Raw genomic sequence first — 20,792 nt, 5'->3', positions numbered from 1 at the left:
AATTAAAAGACAAGACTCAGAGAAGTTCCACCAAAAAAGAGGCAGCTCCAATAGTCCATAGCCAAACTGCCAAGTATGATGATGATGACTCCCTCTTTTTGTTTAAATAAAAAGGGAGAGGCACCTAAGTATAAAAACATCAAAACTCACCTTGGGCTGATCTCAAGCATCGGCAAACCAAGGCTGTTTTATGAATCCTGCAGAGGTTCCTGTTTCCTCCTCGGGAGTGGTGGGAACTGTCACCTGATTGATCTCTAAATGAGAAGTAGCTTTCTATATTAATTTGGCCACAATGCTCTTGATAATCCCAAAACTGATCAAAATAACAAAAAGAACAAGCAAAACTAAAAATACAGACTTTAGTATGGATCTGACCCAGCCTGAGAGTTACCATCCTTGGAAAAGTCCGTCCATCCAGTATGCTGTTTCTTGCTTGATGTCTTGGACCATCTGTTGCATCTTTCCGATGATTTTGTGGACGTCTTCTGCTTTGGATGACAGATTCAGGCAGCAGAGATCCTCAAACTCCTCATACCGATGATTATGTAGTAGGAGAAGAAAATCAATTACAGCGTGATTTTGTAGGGTGGCTTGCCTTGTTGTTTCCTCGTCTGCCAGGAGGTCAGAAAGTGCAAATGATGTAATATTGGCCTGTTTAGCAACCCAACACTCTAGCTGTGACAATTCACTTAGAGCCTTGGCTGCAGACACCCATAGCAAAAACATGGTGATTGCAACCCCTTTTGGTTTGGACCAATGTACAATTTCAGAATTGCTAGTTGGGTCTAAATTCCTTAAGTCTCTCTTTTTGTGGGCTGAATTGTGGGCACTGGTTTTGGTTCACCAATCCATGATTTGGGTCTTGTTGGGTGTAAACAGGCTCAGCTTTCCAATGGTGCATGGACCTCTGATCAGATGAGAGGGGATGCCTGCCCATGCTCTATCGCCACAAATGAGGAAAAAACGTTTAGGGAGGGCATGGGGCTTATTATCGGGGGTGGACGACATCTCCACATGGGAAATTTTCTTACACCAATTTTTTGCTGTGTAGTTTTCTTTAAACTGTTGGACTTCCTGATACAAATTTATCTGGTCTTTCGGTTTAAACATAAACTGAACACAATAGAACGCCTTTGAAGAACCAAGGAGCTCAAATTCTTGGGGTTCCTTTTCTGTTACTGTCTGTCTGTAAACTAATTTTGACCAAGGGGATAACAGATTATATACTGGAAAAATGGGAGTTGCTAATGTTGCCGGAAATTCCTAGATTTAGATGGGATCCCCACAAGGCAAGTAAACATTGGGTCAGACACAGAGGAGGTAGACAGGCAAATGTGATCTTGTTGAGGACTCTGGCAAGAGTGGTCCATGTGTTTGCCTGAGGCTGAGAAACGATCCACATCTGACTTGGATGGATGGCTGACAATAGGAGCAGCAGAAGGATGGGGCTCATTCTGATGGCACGGGGGCTGAGTTCAGATCAAGGGGAAACATTGAAAAAACTGAAGATAAAAAATGTTAGGAATAAGGTGTCGCTATAGGACACGAAAGAACACAAGCACACCACCGTTCTCAAGGTGAAGGAAAAAAGGGAAGTTTATTTTCTGACTCCAATATTTATAGTTTTACAAAAGTGACAGCGGATTGGAGGGTGACAGTGACACCTCTCCAATGACACTGGTCAAACCAACAGTCTATCAACTCTCTCCTCCTCCATAAAGGAATGCAAAACAATGAGTTATTTACAGAAAGTGTGTGAGAAAGTTCACTACAAGAATGTCAACATCAGAAGGCTTAGAAAATCTTAAAAAACCAGGGTGACAATAAGGTTCAGGTAATAGCAACTTAACTTTAAAGAGTCTGACAACGCTTCCTCCTCCAGCAGACATCGGCTACTTGTGCCGTGGCTTTATCTTTTGACACTTTCGGAATGTATGGTCTTACCCACTTGGAGGGGATCCATCTCAAGCCTGAGGGAGCGGATACGTACGCATATCCCCTACCCCAGGCCACTAGCTCATAGGGCCCCTCTGTTTTCCAAGTCTCAGGGTCTTTTTTGAAGACGGGTAGCCGGACTTTCAGATTGTGCTGACTGTTCTCTTTGAAGTGCCTTATGATGGGTGGGTAAAGCTTTTCATAGGTGCAATTTAAAAAATTCAGCATGAACAATGCTTTGGACAGCCGGACTTGAGGGGACTCCACCTTCATAGCCTCTTGTTGGTGAAGGACCTTTTTTAGGCTCTGGTGGGCCCTCTCCTCCATGGCTTGGCCTGTTGGGGAATAGAGGATGCCTGTCTTATGTTCTATTCCCCATTGCTGCAGGAAACTCCGAAATTCTTTGGACTTGTACGCTGGGCCATTGTCTGTTTTGATGACCTTAGGGATTCCCAATCTGGAGAAGGCTTGCATGCGATGTTTTTTTACATCAGAGACCTTCTCTCCTGTGTGGGTGGAAGCGTAGATGGCACCAGAGAAAGTATCCATGGAGACATGGACATCTTTAAATTTGCCAAATGACAAGATGTGGGTTACATCTGTCTGCCACACCTTGCAGCTCTGCAAAGCCCTAGGGTTTGACCCTGTACTTAGAGAGGGTAGTGAATGGTGTTGACAAGAAGGGCACGTGGCTACGATCACCCAGGCTTGTTCGCGCATCAGGTGGAATTGCAGAACCAAGCCAGATCCATTTTGATAGAAAAGCTGGTGACTGATCTTTGCTTGTTGGAATACATCTGGGAGCGGGACCGTCTCAGCTGGTGCTGCAAGGGCATCAGCCCTACGATTACCTTCTGCAATGAACCCTGGCAGGTCTGTGTGTGACCTGACTTGCATCACATAGAAGGGTTGTTCCCGGTGGGAAATTTTTACTATTTTTGAAAGCAATTCATATAAAGGAATGTTGGAAACTTCTTGCAATACAGCATTCTCTGCCCTGGACACTACACCTGCTACGTAAGCTGAATCAGTAACTAAATTAAAAGGCTTGGAGAAGCTCTCAAAGGCTCTGACAACAGTGACCAACTCAGCAATTTGGGGTGATCCTTCCACCTTGGCAATATCTGCCTCCCACTGCTGAGTTTGAGGATCTTTCCAAGTCACCACAAACTTGTGGGACGCTCCAGATGCATCAGTGAAAACTGTCAGTGCCTTTAGAGATGTTCTGCTCTGAATACTTGTCAATGATAAAGAAAACTGAACGTCCAAACTAAAAATTTTGTGGGCCGGTTGCTGGATCAAAATTTGGCCCATGTAGCTGTCTAGCGACAATTGCAGGGCTTCATTCTCTTGAAGCAATTGTTCTAACATTGCTTGAGATAGTTGGCCTGATTTAAATTTAAGGAGATGTGGATGCAGTCACAGTCACACCCTGCCAATTTCCTGATCCAAATCCTTGCTTTCCGGATCAGTTCTGTCATCAGCTCCTGTGGCCTTGTCATCGTTTTGGGCCTGTTGTGACTGAGAAAGACCCATTCTATGATTAGGAGTGAGTCCTTCTTGTCCTGATTATCTTTCCCTGCCTGGACAGTTTCCCCCTGGAAGATCACCCCATGGAGGTGTGGCAACTTACCCAAGATGATGAACTTCAAGGGCAGGCCCTGCTGGCACCTGTGGGCTTGCCTGGCAGACATTGTCTCCTGAGCTTTCTCCAGTGCAGTTCTTGCTTCCTGGGTAAGGGTCCTAGGAGAACTAAGGTCATCTCTGAAGCAAAGTGAAAATTTTCCAGGATAGAAATCCATTTTAATTTAGGTGAAATGTACATTTTTGAGTTGAGTCTGTGGTTAGAAATTGTAGTTATTTAGCCAGACTGCAAGGCCTAAGCTCAGTGAAGTTACTTCAGCGAAGGACAGAGATAAAGGGGGGGAGACAGAAGATGATAGAGAGAGACAGAGACTGCTGTAAGGGCAAGTCAACCTGACCTCGGAATTTTTTTTTGATAAAAAGGAACTAGTGATAAAAGTCACACGAAACCCATAAAAATGAATATGTATGAACCTATTGTGAAACTGTATGCATATGTATTTGAGAGAGAGATAAAAAGAGACTTGAAGTTCTCAGAGGTACGCATGCCTCTTTTGAGGAGAGCAATCTCTGCATGTGTCCAGCGCTGTAATAAACATACCAAGCTTTACAACTTTGACAAAGTTGTGGGGTTTTCTTCTTTTCTCCGCAAAACATTATGGCAAGCCAAGCCAGGAGTTCTCTGTCCCCGCAGGGGCAGGGGGATAGACGGACCTCCAAGGCGCACCCTAGGATTTTTTCCTGGTGGGGCTCTGCTCGTCTCGACTTGCCTCCTGCAAGGACAGACAAGGACCTGCTGGCTGTGGAGGAAGATATGGTATGTACTGAGGGGCCCCCGGGGAGGAAAAAGAGAGCTAGGGAGTAAATCACTCAGAGACATCTGGGTCCAGCTGATGGAGCAGCTGGAGTAGAGATGAGGGTTCATTGTTCTGATAGGGCAGACGGCTAGCGACCCTGGGGGTGGGTCGAGTGAACCTCTGTGTGTATGTGTGTAGTGTCCAGACACTGTATGGGGGTTCATTGTCTGATAGAGCAGCCACTAGCGACCCTGGGGGTGGGTCGGGTGAACCCGTGTATGTTTATGTGTGTGTGTGTGTGTGTGTGGTGTCTGGACACTGTGTTGCTGTATGGTTAATGCATTGGGTGGTCAGTGCACTGTGTTTCTAATTGTGCAAGTGTATAAGTGTATGGTGTATAAATGAGAGTAAATCTACAGTGCCCTACAGTGCAGGGGGTGAGTACTACCCGTGTTTGTAGCAGCCGAGTGAGGCCTGAGGCACCGGCTGAAGCAGGCTGCGGGGGCAGGGAGAGAAGTGCCCCACGGAGAAGCGAGTGGAGGAATGTCAGTGATGGTATTTATTGTGTTTAAATGTAGTGATTTGTGTAGAGTGGTACATTTTAACCGTGAGTATGAGCTCAGAGAGTTCCTTTGCCCTGGATGTTTGGACTTGATCTCTGGACTGTGTGCTGTTATTTTTGTTATTTTGATTGTGTCCAGGGAAAACTGATGTGAGTAAAGGCTGATTTATGGTATGCTGTGTTGTGTTGAGAAAAGTGGGCATTTTGAGAGATATGCCCTTTCCCAGTGGTTTTGTGTGGTGATTTTCTTCCACTGCATTGTGGTAATTGGATTCTCAGATTGTATAGTGGTGTTTGTGGAGATTTTAAGATTTTGTTTGCAACAAGAGTAGCATTTTACACAGAAGAACTATGGTATGGTGATTTATGCTTAACTGTGATAAAGCGAATTAAAGGAATTCCAAGAATTCTCCCCCTCACAGCAATTCAAGCCTCTGCTCTAGTGAATTTGAGATAAAGGGGGGAGGGAGAGAGTGCGTGTGTCTGTGTCTGTGGGCATATCAGAGTTTCGGCTGTGACTAGCACAGCCGTTTTGCAAAGCAGCAAAACAAGTGTAAGTAGACACAGTGCTTAATTAGATTGTGCAAGAAGAGAACTAGAAAAGACTGATATTTTGTAAAATAGAGTTTAGATAGAAGAGATGAATGAGTTTATGAGACTAGACTTGAGCTGGTACTATAGTAAGTCTGGACTGGGAACAGCCTGCTGTAGGGATATAGAGTTCTCTGTAATAAACGGAATAGCCTGCCTTTGCGGGCAATTTCAGGGTGCCTTTGGTGCATCAAGAGGCTGGCACGCTGCTTGGGTATTATTGCAGTGCGGTGTTTGTGAGAAACGCTGGTATTGCTGTTCTAATGACTGTCAGGGCACATGCCCCGAGTCTAAATTAAAGGTTTCTGATCAAGCTGATTCAGAATCTAAGATCTTAAAGCTTGTGTGTGGGAAATCACATCTGATACCTGACACCTGGAGCTGTGTGGGAGTGTGGGAGGAAGACTGAGAAACTACTGTGAAGATTTGTAAAGAGAAGTTTGGGTGGAAGCGAGATAGGGCAAGGAGAAAAATATAATGAGAACTGACCAGAGCAAAGAGGTTCCTAAATTAGCCCCTTTTAGGAGGGGCTCACTAAGAGAAGGCTGCCAGTAGGAGCAGCTCAAAAAATAAGATTTATAATACTTCATTGCAGTTAATACTGTTTTAAAATAGGAAGGTAAATGGGATGGAGTTTTGTATGCTGATATGTCTTTTTGTTTTAAGAAATCACCCAGAATGGCAAAGAGACTGTGATATCAGATCGCCCTCTGGTCTTGGCCCTTGAAAAGGAAAACAAGGCAAACAGAAAGAAAATCAAACGTGTTGTTCAGCATGCAGCATAAGATAGCAACATATGAAGTCAAACAAAGATTATCATGCTGAAATGCAAAGCAATTACAGTTCGCAAAATGAGTACACATGATTTGTTAAAGGCTCCTCCTAAGGTAAGGGAGGAAGGATAAAGATGACCTCCCCAAAAGGGAAGAAGACTTAGGCCCCAAAAGAATACCCACTCGAACCCATTCCCCTCCTGGCAGTTCAATTTCATCCAGAACTAGGAGGTAACAGACCCCTCTGCAAGATGCAGTGAGATCAGAAGAAAGAAAAGGGTAGAATTTTAGTCCACCCAAGGGCCATATATTGTTTTAAGTAACGCTTTAGTACCTGTGGAGAATGTTTATGTTGTAGTGTGGGGAACAACTGGACAGTCTGAGAAGGCATACTTTTGCAAACCTTTAAAGTAACATGTGTACTATGTGTACTTAAAAGCTTTTGTACAATTCGCTCAATTTGCTAAACATTCTCAAATGAGAAAGGTTACTCTGGAGGCAAATGATAGAAAGATGTTAGGCTTAACATTAACAGCCATTGAAATTAAGAAAGACATTATTAAAGAGATATTAGAATAAGTAAATAAGTGTTTTTGAGGGTATGGGCCTCTGCTGTACCAGGGAGGGTGAAAAATGCCCCCACATAGTAATCAAGCTTAAGGAAGAAACACAACCAGTGAGAATTGTGCAGTACCCTCAAAAGCAAGATAGGGAAGGAATCAGCCCAATAATTGATAGTACTGGATTGAGGGCTGTCAATAAGATAACACAGAATTTATACCCTGTGGTAGCAAATCCATAGACCTTACTAACTTGTTTAACACCTGAGTTAACCTGGTTCACTGTTTTAGGTCTAAGAGATGCCTTCTTTTGCCTCCCTATCCACGAAGCCAGCCAGAAAATTTTTGCATTCAAACACAAGGTCGCATAGTCCATGTGCCTGAAGGCTTCAAAATTCCCCACTCCGATTGGAGAACAGCTTGCAAAGACCCAGAGTCCCAGGAAGCTCCACAAGAGGAAAGGAGGCTGTTGCAGTACGTGGATGATCTTCTAGTAGCCACTCGGACGAGGGAAGCCTGGATGATAAGCCTTTTGAATTTCCTAGGACTCCAAGGATACAGAGTCCCAAAGAAAAAGGCACAGGTAGTGAAACAGAAGGTAATCTACCTGGGGTAAGAAGTGAGTGCTGAGCAGCAGACTTTAAGGCAGGGAAGCCCTATGCCAAACCCTGAACCCCAGACAATGAAGGAACTCCGAACCCTCTTAGGCATGGCAGGGTAGTGCCAGCTGTGGGTTCATAATTATGGACTGCTCGTCAGACCCCTCTATTCTCTTATTGCTGATGGAAACAGAGATCTCCAGTGGACAAAAGATGCCACACGGGCCTTTCACCAGCTAGAGAGTGCCCTCATGTCAGCTCCAGCTTTGAGACTTCCAGATGTAAGTAAACCATTCTTTCTATTTTTCCACGCAAGGAATTGCCCTGGGAGCCCTCGGCTCAGGACTTAGGTCAATACTGAAAAGCAGTTGCTTACCTCTCTAAGCAACTAGATGCAACGGCCAAAGGATGGCCAGGTTGCATCAGAGGTGTAGCAGCATTTGTGCTGAATATTCAAGAGGCACCCAAGTCTACCCTAGGACAAAAATGACTGTGCTGGTGTCCCACACAGTGTCTGCAGTACTGGAAGTAAAGGGTGGCCACTGGCTTTCACCAGAGAGGTTTCTGAAATACCAGGCCATCATGGTAGAGCAAGATGATGTAGAGATAGTGGTGACTAATATTGTCAACCCAGCTTCTTTTTTCAGTGGAATCAAGGAGAAGCAGTAAACTATGATTGCCTGGAGACCATTGAAGCTACCTACTCCAGCCGCCCAGACTTAAAGGACACTCCTCTGGATGATGCAGAGACCTGGTTCACTGACAGGAGTAGCTGCATTGCCAGTGGAAAGCGACATGCAAAGTACACAGTGACTACCTGCAGAGAGGTAATAGAGTCTGGACCCTTACCAACAGGTACCTCTGCACCGAAGGCTGAGATAAATTCATGGACCCATGCCTTAGAAACAGCAAAAGGCATTCAGAGTTGTGCATGCACATGGAGCCATCTGGAAGGAGAGGGGACTGCTGACCTCACAGGGAAAGAAGAGACAATCCAGCTGCTGGAAGCAGTTCAGCTACCTGAAAAAGCATATTAAGGCACACCAGAGAGTGAGCTTAAAATTGGAGGAAAGAAATGAGCTGGCGGATGGAGAGGCAAAGAAAGCAGCAAAGGGTGAGGTACAGATTTTCCTCGAAGGTAAGCCATGATACAATAATACTAATCAAAAGAGACGTACAACTGCAAGGGGTGGGCTACCATTGAAAGAGAGCTAGTAATCCCTTCCCATTTTCGTGGTTACTAGTGAAGGAAGGGCACTAGAAAACACACTAGAGCCTAACTACTTAAAGCTTTTTATAGTGTAGCTCCTTTTCCAAATTGACCAAGGCTGCGAGTGATACAGAGTGCATTGAAATGAAGTGTTGACTTTGAAGTAGTAATTTCCACAGGCTTTCTAGAACACACATCTGATTGAAAGAATTGTTGTATCGTTGTCAGGAATTTATATGCCACTATCACTCAAGTAAGCCGACAATGTGATCCTTGCCTCCAGACTAACCCCAAAATACCCCCCGGGCCAAAACTCAGTCAGACTGGGAGAGGCCATGGGCCTGTACAGCAGTGGAAAATTAATGTTTCAGAACTCCCAAGGAAAGGGGGGTGTCAGTATTTACTGGTATTGACAGATACATTTTCAGGGTGGCCAGAAACTTTCCCCACCAGAACTGTCAAAGCTCAAGAGGTGACCAGAGTATTATTACAAGACACTTCAGAGTTCCAGCCACAATATCCTCAGATAGAGAATAATATTTCATTTCCAGAGCAGTGCAACAGCTTAGTAGCCACCTGGGCATAGATTAGGAACTTCACACTCCATACTACCCCAATCAAGTAGCCAGGTAGAGAAAATGAATCATTTGATTAAGCAGCAGATTGTAAGACTGGGGCAAGAAGTTAATCAACCCTAGCCCCAAGCTCTTCCACTAGCACTACTGCAAATTCGAACTAAACCTTGAGCTAAAAGAATGCTGAATCCTTTTGAAATGCCTTATAGAAGACCATATGGAATACAAAGGCAATGTCCACCCACATTAGGGTGATAACACTGACCACCTACATGGTGGCTTTAAGCAAACAGCTCAGAGAAATTGAGAAACATGTGGCTGGAACTCGGAGCAGGGAGTTAGCCTGGGGATGATGTATATGTTAAGTCTCTTACAGAGAAGACTTTGGAACCACAGTGGGAGAGACCACTGCAAGTACTTCTCACCACCTTCACTGCAATCAAAATCAAGGAGCAGAATGCCTGGATCCTTCACTCTGGAGTGAAGAAAGCCCTAGAAGTCCCTTGGAGAGTGACACCAGGAGACAATGAACTGAGACTAAAACTTACTCGGGCAAAATGTTTATATTGTGGTTGGGGGTAGTTCATACTTTAGTTTACAGAATTGTTTTGTATGGAATTATAACTGAAGTTTCAGAACTAGAGAGTACCTCTATCCAAAGCAATGCTGAACGGCCTTGGTCCCAGGCTTTTAATCAGTATACTGGATCCATGGGAAAACCTTCTGAGATAAACGATTTAAACATATCTACTGTAGTAATCCACGGGAATTGGGTATATGAGAAGCAAGAATGGCAGGGATGAGAACTGTGGGGACTTCAAAGAATCAGAGGAGAAGAAATCAAAGTAAAGTGCCAGGTCATCAATAAGACGGCTTATGAGAGACCAGATGTAATTAGTGTCTCAACCTCCCCTGGTGTATATGAATACCAGGAAGTCTGTGATAGCCTAACTGAATCAGACTGTTGGTGTAATTTCACCTTGATACAGCCTGTAGAAACGACCTGCCTTTGAGTTCGAGTTGCTATCAGACTTTCATTTAAATTCAAAGTAGACACTGCACTTTTTACAACAGCAGGGCCGTATACAACCCATACTAGGACTCAAATAGTTCAGACTCTACCCAAACTGGAACCTAAAGTGTATGAAACAGGCCCCTACGTAGTAAAGAATGTGTGTGAACAACAACTATTATTCAGTCCAGAATGGTCTCTCAAACGTGTGGCGTTGATAATGCAAATTAACATCTCAAAAATCCAACCAGTCTGCTCCTCCTTCCTAAAAACATCCTTTGAAGGTTAGACAACGTAGTTACAAAGACAAGTATATCTCAATAGCAGAATAAGAAAGGATCTAACTGAGATATTAAGGACAGGATTAGGAGTTTTAAATGGAATTGATTCAGAAATACTGATGAATAAGCTGGCCACTGCAGCAGGTAGCCTAACAAAATTGAAGCAGCCTTTACAGTCATCTCTCTTGGCATTAGGAACAAGCCAGTGGCAGATTTCAAAGTACTGCCAAAGTAAGCAAGTATGAAAAGGCCAGGGACCAAGACCACAAGTTAATAGTAGAAGCACTTAGTACAGTTCAAGATAATGTGTCTTTAGCTTTCAGTTGTATACAAGCACAGTTATAGATGCAAGCAACAGCAGCTCTGATCATACGGGAAGGGGGTGAAGGTAATTTTCCAGCTGAAATTCGGAGAATTGTTTGGGATAATGCAATTGATTTTGAAAGGAAGTTTCAATCCTGGTAGACTATGGTGAATTTCACCTATGATGCTGTTTCTAATGTGGCCACTGCCTTTGTGCTTACCATATGTAATGCCACTGTTTATGTTATCCATCCCATCATTGCCCTAAGATTAAACCATGAAGAAACAACACTCTATCCTTCAGAACATAGAGTGTGGGCACGAAAAGATGAATGAAAAGTGGCAGACAGTAAACTTAGAATTCTGCACTACTAGAGAACAGATGGGATTCATGTGTGAAAGCAATACTATTAATGCCCAAGATGTGTTTAGACACTGCGCAGAGTATTTGTCACTTCGAAGTTCATCCAGTCACTGACCAGAAAACTGTGCTCGTATATACTGGAAAAGGGTGTGTATGCCTGAGAACTGCCTGTGCTGCTGTAAAAATTGATAGCAATGATGTTATTCTGTCTAGTAGAAATCATTCTAATTTCTGTATTTGTAATTTTGTTAAGATTATCGGGTGTGATTTTTCGTACTTGGCACCAGTGACATCCCACCAGCTGGTTAAAACCAATTATACAGTGTTTCACAGACTATCACCTACCCCTATTGGGATGGACAGTACATTAGTAAAACAATTAATTAAGCACCAAGACCTACTAAGGATCTTGAAGAAAAACTCAAGGAAGCAGAGAGAACTATCCAGTGTGATACAAAAAGAAATAACTAGAATTCTTCAAAGAATAGAACAAAATGCAGATCATCACTGGTGGGATATGATCTTTGGGTGGTCACCAACTGCAAATAGAATCTTTAATAAGTTGTATCATCCTACTCTAGTTTTGTTAATATTAGTTAGAATAAGTTTAAGATTATCCATTATCAAACGCACATGGTAAAGCACTAAAGTACACTTGTTGTCATAGAAATTTGTACAAAGTAAAAGAATTTACTTCCTCCTTTTAGGAAAGGGGGGAATGAAGCAAAGTGAAAATTTTCCAGGATAGAAATCCATTTTAATTTAGGTGAAATGTACATTTTTGAGTTGAATCTGTGGTTAGAAATCATAGTTATTTAGCCAGACTGCAAGGCCTAAGCTCAGTGAAGTTACTTCAGCGAAGGACAGAGATAAAGGGGGGGAGACAGAAGATGATAGAGACAGGGACTGCTGTAAGGGCAAGTCAACCTGACCTCGGAATTTTTTTTTTTATAAAAAGGAACTAGTGATAAAAGTCACACGAAACCCATAAAAATGAATATGTATGAACCTATTGTGAAATTGTATGCATATGTATTTGAGAGAGAGATAAAAAGAGACCTGAAGTTCTCAGAGGTACGCATGCCTCTTTTGAGGAGAGCAATCTCTGCATGTGTCCAGCGCTGTAATAAACATACCAAGCTTTACAACTTTGACAAAGTTGTGGGGTTTTCTTCTTTTTTCTGCAAAACATCTCCCTCTTTCAACAAATTTAAAAGGGAGGCTAGGTCCTCGTTGGAAATGCCTAGCCAAGGTCTTGCCCAGTTTAAGACCCACACAGTTGATGGAGATCTGCTAAGGTTTTGATGTTGTTTTTGATAGCTAATTTTTGCGGCACAATGGTCTGCTTTCCAATTTCGTGACCCAGGTACTTCCAAGGTGGCATCTTTTGAATCTTTTCTTCTTGGAGCTCGAACCCTGCAGCAACCAATTCACTGCTTGTCAGGTCAAGTGTGTGAGTAAGCATGTCATCAGTTGGGGCACACACCAGGATGTCATCTATGTAGTGCAGGATGATGGAATCTCCTGCAGCTTCATGGACTGGGGACAGCAAGGAAGAGACATACCTCTGGCAAATCACAGGACTCACTTTGAGACCTTGTGGGGGTACTTTCCAGTGGTATCTCTTCAATGTGGCTTCTCGGTTAATGGTGGGAGCTGAGAAGGCAAAACACAGGGCATTGTCAGGATGCAGGGGAATTTGAAAAAAGCAGTCTTTGATGTTAATCACAGCTAAAAACCAGTTATGTGGAAGCATGGTTATTGAGGGCATCCCTAGTTGTAGAGAGCCCATGTCCTCAATAACGTTGTTGATTTGACGGAGGTCATGGAGGAGCTGCCACTTCTCTTTGTTGGGTTTTTTTATGAAAAAGACAGAGGAGTTCCACGGTGATGTGGTCTCCATGATGTGACCTTTTTTTAACTGCTCCTCTACGAGCTCTTCATGTACCTTTAATTTTCCTTTCTTGAGTGGCCACTGTTCTACCCACACTGGAGTATCAGTTTTCCAAATCAGCTTTTGGGTAGGGCGCTCTTCAGTGGCTGCCTCCCGGAAAACCTGTGGGGTTTCTGGGATGTCAATTGTGGTTTCCCACTGAACCATCAAATCTCTGCCCCAGAGGGGCTCTGTGTAGTCTAAAACAAATGAGCATATAGAAGCCACTTTGCCATTCGGTCCCTTAATTTGGACGATGATTTTTGATTGTCTTGCTAATTGGATGCCCCCTACACCTTGCATGTGTCCTGCCACGGTTTGAAATTCCCAATGTGATGGCCACTCCTTGGAGGGAATGATCGTAACATCTGCTCCAGTATCTAGAAGTCCTTGCATAGATTTGTACTCCCCACCTCGGTGCAACGCACATGATATCTTGGGTTTTTCTCTTCCCAGTACCTGAGTCCAGCAGACATTGGGATGGAGTTCATTTCTGAGGGTTTCTGCCTGCTCCTGGTCCCATGGAGGCTCAGGCACTGGGATGGCTTGGGCTATTATTTGGCCTTTGGGCAGGTACACGGGTGGGTGAGTACAGTGGAGCCAAATGACAAACTGCTTCGGGTCTGATCATATGAGACCTGGAGGAATGTTAATTTCCTGGGGTGTGTGTTTTGTGTCCCCAAGGACAACATACTTACTGTGATGTTTCTAGCAAAGCTTTGTCCAAGTACCTGGCTGTTCAGGGTTAACAGTTATGAAATGCCAGTTAGTGTCCTTGAGATGGAGAGGCTCTGTCAATGCCAATCTGTAACAGTTATGGGGAGAATTGGTGGTTAGAATTGGTCTGCGACTGTCGCCATTAAATGAATGTTCTGTCTTGTCCAATGCCAGTATCTGACTTGGCACAGGCACATCTCCTAAACTTGTTCTTTTGTCCCCCCTCCCCGTGCCGGAATTGGATCCACCCTATTTTTGTCATAGTGCTGGAAAAAGGAGAGCTCTTTATTTAGTTTTTTGGAAGGTTCTCTTTTGGGGAATTCTGATCTTTAAGCTTATTGTATTTAAAATCTAAAACCTGCTTTTTCAGAGGGCAGTCAAGTTGTCTCTGTCTCTCTGGGAGCCTCTCAGGAACCCCAGCCAGCCCCGAGTCTGCAGACAGCGGGGGGGGGGGGGGGCAGCCCCAACACGGCCAACAGCGGGGAAACACTCTCTTGCACCCCAAGGGTACTGAGGGCAGCTAGGCTAGTCGCCTTTGCAGCAGAAGAGACACTAGAGACATTGGTAGAAGATAAAGGGCCAACTCTCAGCAGGGGTTAATCCAAGGTTTTATTCTAGGAGTCTACACCTCAGGGGGCCTCATGCTGAGAGCCCCGGCAGATGTGCCAAGGTTACATTTAAAGGGAGGTAGAAACCGAAAGTATATAACATTTTACTAACCAATAAGTCACCCTAAGGGATGGATACTGGGGGATAGACATTTAGGACAGCGTATGGGGCAAGGATTGGGGGGCTGACCCCTAGCCTCTGGCTAATCACTCGACGTCCTGGACCAAAGCTTCTAGATGGAGGGGATGGGATGCTGAGTGATTGACAGACAGCCAGGGTGGGGATTTGGGGATGATCTCAGCAAGGGAAAGGGAATACACAGGTAAAGGGAGAGGGGTACAATCTGGGATAAACCATTTGGGAAACATTCAGGGATACAAAAACAAAACTATTACAAAGTATGACAAAGTATAAAAACACACTACAACAGATGACAACACGTTCAATCCCCTTGAAGGAACCTCCAAGACATATGCCCAGGGAAAAAAAGATAACCAAGCTTAGAGGAGCCCTGCCTCTGACCATGTAGAAGCTAGGGAAAACTGTGTTTTTTATACTATGTAGATTCGTTAACCTAGCAAATCAGAACCACAAAAATACAAAGCCTTAGTCAACAGTGGTGCGCAGTGCACATTAATCCCATTGAGACATGTGGGGGCAGAATCTGTTTCTATTGCTGGCGTGACAAGGCGATCACAAAGATTTTACTTAGGCAGAAGCTGATGTGAGCCTGACTAGAAATTAGTGGAAGAAACACCCTATTGTGACTGGCCCATAGGCCCCATGCATTTTGGGCATAGACTTCCTCCAAAGTAGATATTTCAAAGACCCAAAGGGACTCAAGTGGGCATTTAAGATAGCAGCTATAGAGACAGAAGGCATCAAGAAATTAAACACTTTGCCTAGACTATCAGAAAACCCATCTACAATAAGACTCCTAAAGGTAGAAGACCAATGAATACCAATTGCCACCTCAACAATGCACTGCCAACAGTACAGAAGAACTCGAAATGCCATAATCCCCATCCACAAAATGATCCATGAGCTAGAGAGCCAAAGGGTAGTCAACAAAACCCACTCACCTTTCAACAGCCCTGTCGGGTGAGGGGAAAACTCGGGGCTCAATATGAGTCATCAGCAAGTTCCATTTATTGAAGAGAGCATCAGACACTTATACAGCAAGTAATAAGTTCATGAATATTCTGTAATTTACACCGTCCATTGGGCACACCACAACACCAGCTCTTCCCCATTCCTCAGGGGTTACATCTCTCTTTTCTCATGTCTCTTTCACTATTTGTTATCATACTACAGCTAAGCCCAAGGACACGCTATCTTGCAGGTGCAGGACTTGGAATTAGCCATGGCCTTGTACTTTTCCAATCTCTAGTCAGCTAAAATCCCAACACAGCCCCATTTAGCCTATGCGCAAATCTGAAGGAGAATAGAGATTGACTATAGACTATTGTGCCTTGAATGAAATTACTCCACCACTGAGCGCTGCTGTGCCAAACATGCTAGAACTCCAATACAAGCTAGAATCCAAGGCAGCAATGCCACTATTAACATTGCGATGCATTTTTCTCCATTCTTTAGCAACAGAATGCAAGCCTCAGTTTGCCTTCACATAGAGAGGAATGCAGTACACCTAAAACCAATTGCCCCAAAAGTAGAAGCACAGTCCCACCATCTGCCATAGACTGATTCAGGCTACACTAAAAAAGAGTGAAGCTCAAAAACATCTACAATACATTGATGACATGATTGTCTAGGAGAACATGACAACAGAAGTATTTAAGAAAAGAGAGAAAATCATCCAAATTCTCCAAGAAGCGGATTTTGCCATCAAGAAGAACAAAATTAAAGAACCTATTGAGAAAATCAATTCCTGAGAGTAAAGTGGCAAGACTGACAGTGTCAGATTCCCACCGATGTCATCAACAAGATCATAACAGTCTCCACCAACCAACAAAAAAGATCACAAGCTTTCCTAAGCACCATAGGCTCTTTGAGAATGCATATTCCTAAGTACAGCCAAATTGTAAGCCCTGTCTACCTACTCACCTGTTGCTGTTGAGTAAGAAATGACACAGACTCACCAGAAGGCTGGTTTGCACAGCATCCAGCTTTACTTCAAAAATCTCTCTTTTATACACTGTTCCAATAGAGACAAACCAGATTGGTCAATTAATCAATACATTTCACCTGATTGGCTAATTAACAAAAACATCTTTCTTATAATCAATCTTTGAGAAAAACAGGAAAACAGAGAGTAGGAAAACACCACCTGCAGGTTGTTTATAATAACAAGCTATCATTGTTTCTCTGCAACTCCCTAAAGTCTCACAAGCCGATTCTGGGAAAACTTATCTAGTTTTTTCGCTCTCTGGCCAGGCTGTCACATCCACAGTCACCCACAAAAAGAACACTTTCCAATAGAGCCCTGAACAACAACAAGCCGTTACCCAAATCAAGCAAGAGATGACTCATACAATAGCCCTTAGCCCAATCAAGACAAAACCAAATATAAAGAACATGTTCTACTCTACAGCTGGGAGCCATGGTCTGTCCTAAAGCCTTTGGCAGGTGCCTTGTAAGACTTGAAGCCGACCACTCTCACCATTGAGTCAGGAACGGGAAGAAAGGCGACACTTGACTCCATACATTTTCAGAGGCAAAAGGCTCCTTTATTACAATCTCACAATATTTATAACCAACATCGTTCATCAGAACCGTAGTAAACCCCATGGAACTAGGTAAAGCTCCATGGAGAATCTGAACAATAGGAATGCTGAGACAGCAAAAGAAGTTCCCATCTCCCTGACCCCCACCCCATAGTTTATCTCTGTAACCCTATAGGCTATGTCACTTAACCCTTACTATTGGTCAAATCTGGATCCCCCCGAACCCTATAAAAGAGGCATACTTTAGCCCATTCGACAGAAGAAGAGCTGTCACTGGGACCCTTCACAGACTTCCCCAATAAAGCCATCTCTGTGGAACCGCCAGCACGTCTCCTTCTCCTCTCTAGCCGTCTGCTGCAGCCTCAGCCTGGGGGCACCCCTACCTAGCAAGCAAGAGCTGAAACCCTAAGAGAGCTTGCAATCACCAATAGAACTGATAATCACCATGCTTGCTAGAGGGTAGCCCTGCGGCATCGGCCTCGAGCTAGCTTAGCTTCGGGCACCCTGTCTCCTTGGGGACTGAGCTCCCGAGCTATTTTGCACTGCTTGGTAATAAGACCAGAACAGAGGCTTTATTACAGAACCTGATTGGTTCTTAATCAACACCCTTCACATGATTGGCTAATTAAGGAAACACCCTTTGGTAAACATCTTATGAGAAAACACCTGTTCAAAACACCAGCTGCAAGATTGTTTTAATTCCTTCTCTCAGCCTTCTCAAAACTCCCCAGAACAATTCCTGGGAAAGTTTCTCTGTTTCTCTCTCTGACCAGGATGTCAGTATCCACAGCCCTTTTTGTTTAAAGAGGAAGGCAGCATTTGTAATCCCATGCAGGGCCCTTTGCAGGAGGGAGAACAAACACAGCTCCAGAGGTTCCCTTAGCAATTTGCCAGTTATCAGTCAGAACCTCAATCGGATGCTGACTTAGAATGGTCAGAGAGATTTCCAACATATACCATCAAATTCTTTACAATCAAGCCTTGTTCCTTCTTACAAGAAATTAACTATGGATTCTAAAAGATCAGTTACTAATTCTAATACAGTAACAAAACTTCATTAGTCTGCTCAAAGAACTGGCAGTCTAACTTGTCAACAGCCCTTTTCCAGAAACAATGAAAAGATAGAATGTTCATTCCCCACTCGTAGAGGGGCCATCTGATTGATGGTCGGCATCTTGACCATCATTCAAAGGTTGTCTGTTGGCCACATTCTGTTTTTGGTGACACAAGCCAGGGCAAACACACCTCACAGGTATTCACCATACCCCAGTATCTGTGGAAACGCATGCATACCCACGGTCCCAAGTGATAAGGTTGCACAGGCCCTCCCACTTATTAGTGGTTAGGTCCCATATCCAGACTTTCGCTCAAGGCAGGTGCATCTCACCTGAAGATTGCAACGAGAGAAAATGATTTGGAATGACAGGATTGTTTGAATTTTGTAGCACTGTAAGATAATTGATTGTATATAGAGCTTTTTCCGATCAACTGTGCGGAGTTTCTCCAGGCATTCCCCTTTTTTGTTTTTCCAGAACACACTTTAAAGTGCCATGAGCACATTCAACAATGGCTTGACCAGTTAGAGAATGTGAAACACCAAGTTTGTGTGAGACTCCCCATAAGCACAATAACTGCTGCATCTTCTGTGAGATGTAGACAGGACCATTATCAGTTTTCACAGAAGAAGGTATACCCAGAATTGCAAAAGCCATCCTCCAATGGGCAATCACATCATGACCCTTTTCTCCAGTATGAGCAGATGCCCACATAGCAGAGGAGAAGGTGCCAATAGACACGTGCACATACTTATGTCGGCCAAATTTGGCAATATGAGTAACATCTGTTTGCCAAAGCTGCAAGGCTTTTAGGCCTCTGGGGTTCACCCCCACTGGTAAAGGTGCAGCAAGTCCATGACAGTCAGCACAAGAACTGACAATGTCACAAGCCTCAGTTGGCGTTAAGTGAAATTGTTTCTGCAGGGTATGTACACTTTGATGGAAAAAATCATGCAACGCTTTGGCTTGCACAATCTTCTCAGGCTGGGGCGCTACCCATGCAGGGTTAGCTAACCTGTCAGCTCTGGAACTACCTTCTGTTATGAAACCTGGTAAATTGGTGTGACTCCAAATGTGCAGGATGTAATACAAATGAACTCGGGTCTGAATCACACACCACAAAGTTTTCAATAACTGAAACAAAACTGCATTATTGACCTCTTTCAGAAGTGAACAATTGTTTAGTTATGTCTGCGACATAGGCAGAATCAGTGACCAAGTTCAGAGGCACCTGAGAAAATTTCTGGAATGCCATGGAAACAGCCTTCAATTCGACCAATTGGGCTGAGCCTGACTCATGCCTTTCCAGCACTCTAAGCCGTCAGTGTACCATTTTTTTTCTCAGTATTTTCAGATGCCAGCATCGGGGCAATGACGTGGACGCCACCACTCCGCCCCTGCCGAGCCCAGATCCACTTGGTTTGTTCCCTACCTCCAGCTTTTCACGTTAGGAGAGGGAAAGGAAGGAATGCAGGAGAGGGTGAAAAAATCTACTCCATCCCACAGCGCAGCTCCCTCCTCCCCCCGCTCCCTCCACGGCCACTGTTCCGTGTTGGCAAATGGAAAGGAGGGGCTTTCCAGGGAATATGGAATTTTGCCCTGGATTTGAGGTCCCTGGCACAGCCCGCGCCCGCCCCAGGACAAGCAAGCCACTCCCGCTTTCTCCTTCACCGCCCTCCCCTACCACACAACCGACTTCTCGGCCAACTCCCCGGCGTTCCGCCCATCCCTCACCCCTCCCGGGCATGGAACGAGCCATAGCCCTCCCGGACGCCACTCCAGAAATGAGAGTGGGACACATGGGGCGCTCCAAGGAACGGCGGGGACCCCATGGGGCAAGAAGGGCCCGTCCCAGGGAAAGTGCTGGTCCCAGGAGGATGTTGGCCCCGAGCGGACTCTGGTCATCTTCAGTGTCACTGCGTGTGTCCCGGGGCAGCCTGAAGGAAGCGGCGGGGGGCGGGCCAGCTGGAAGCGGCGAGGTGTGCTGTTGATCTCCCTCAGTGTCATAGTTCGCGTCTCCGAGGGGGGGCGGGCCGGCTGGAGGAACCAAAGCAGTGGAGCTGGTTGCGAGTCCCAAGGCGGGGAAGTCAGCAGCAGGCGGTTTGGCGGGGGACCCGCTCATGGCGAGCAGAGAGGAAAACCCAGCCGCTGTTGCGGCTGGGGGCACAGCCACAAGCTGCGGTGTGGAGAAGCCAGCTGCTGTCGGCACAGCCACTGTCGGCGCGGCCCCACACGTGGCGTATGGCACGGACTGAGGTGGTAGAACTGCAAAAGGCATCAAGTCAGCTGATCCACACGCCGCACGGGAGGGGAGGAGGAGACAGTTGTTCCATTTGCGCCGATGAAAGCGGAGGGGCGGAAGAGACCCCCAGCTCCGATCGCGGCATTTACCGACAGTGAAAGCGGTACAGGTGCCTCTGCCAGTGCTTCTTGCGCCTGCGCCACAGAAGAGGGAGGAACAACTGACGGGGCGTGCGACGTTAGCTGGAACAGAGGAGCACCGGTGGGCAATGGCAATGCAGGAGGGTGTGGCCGGTACATTCGTGTAGGCTCCATAGCTGGCACTGAAGGAGCTGTTGGTCCAGCTGCGTCACTCGCCGGTGGCGGAAGCAGTTCCGCCCCCACCTGTGGTGCAGGGGGAGGAGGAG

The 20,792-nt window shown here is 45.1% G+C and overlaps 2 long non-coding RNA genes across 5 annotated transcripts in view; one reads left to right on the top strand and one right to left on the bottom strand.

Moving 5' to 3' along the window:
- The window catches only part of LOC141726963 (uncharacterized), a 51,543-nt gene that overhangs the window by 15,397 nt on the left and 15,354 nt on the right, over window positions 1-20,792 (top strand). The window contains exon 3 of one of the 4 annotated variants that reach the window (XR_012577920.1): window positions 7,094-12,095. The exons of 1 other annotated variant lie outside the window; for it this stretch is intronic. This is a non-coding gene — a long non-coding RNA (uncharacterized LOC141726963). Of the gene's footprint in view, window positions 1-7,093; window positions 12,096-20,792 lie in introns of those variants that run through there. 2 more of the 4 variants (XR_012577922.1, XR_012577919.1) reach the window with 2 other exon arrangements.
- On the bottom strand, window positions 12,047-20,749 carry LOC141726964 (uncharacterized). Its single transcript, XR_012577924.1, has 2 exons — window positions 13,778-20,749; window positions 12,047-12,802 (listed from the first exon to the last, which is right to left on the bottom strand). It is a non-coding gene; the product is annotated as an uncharacterized LOC141726964 (long non-coding RNA).

This window comes from Zonotrichia albicollis, chromosome W (genome assembly GCF_047830755.1).
Source record: "Zonotrichia albicollis isolate bZonAlb1 chromosome W, bZonAlb1.hap1, whole genome shotgun sequence".
Lineage (NCBI taxonomy): Eukaryota > Metazoa > Chordata > Aves > Passeriformes > Passerellidae > Zonotrichia > Zonotrichia albicollis.
This window is presented reverse-complemented; position numbering and strand designations above follow the sequence as displayed.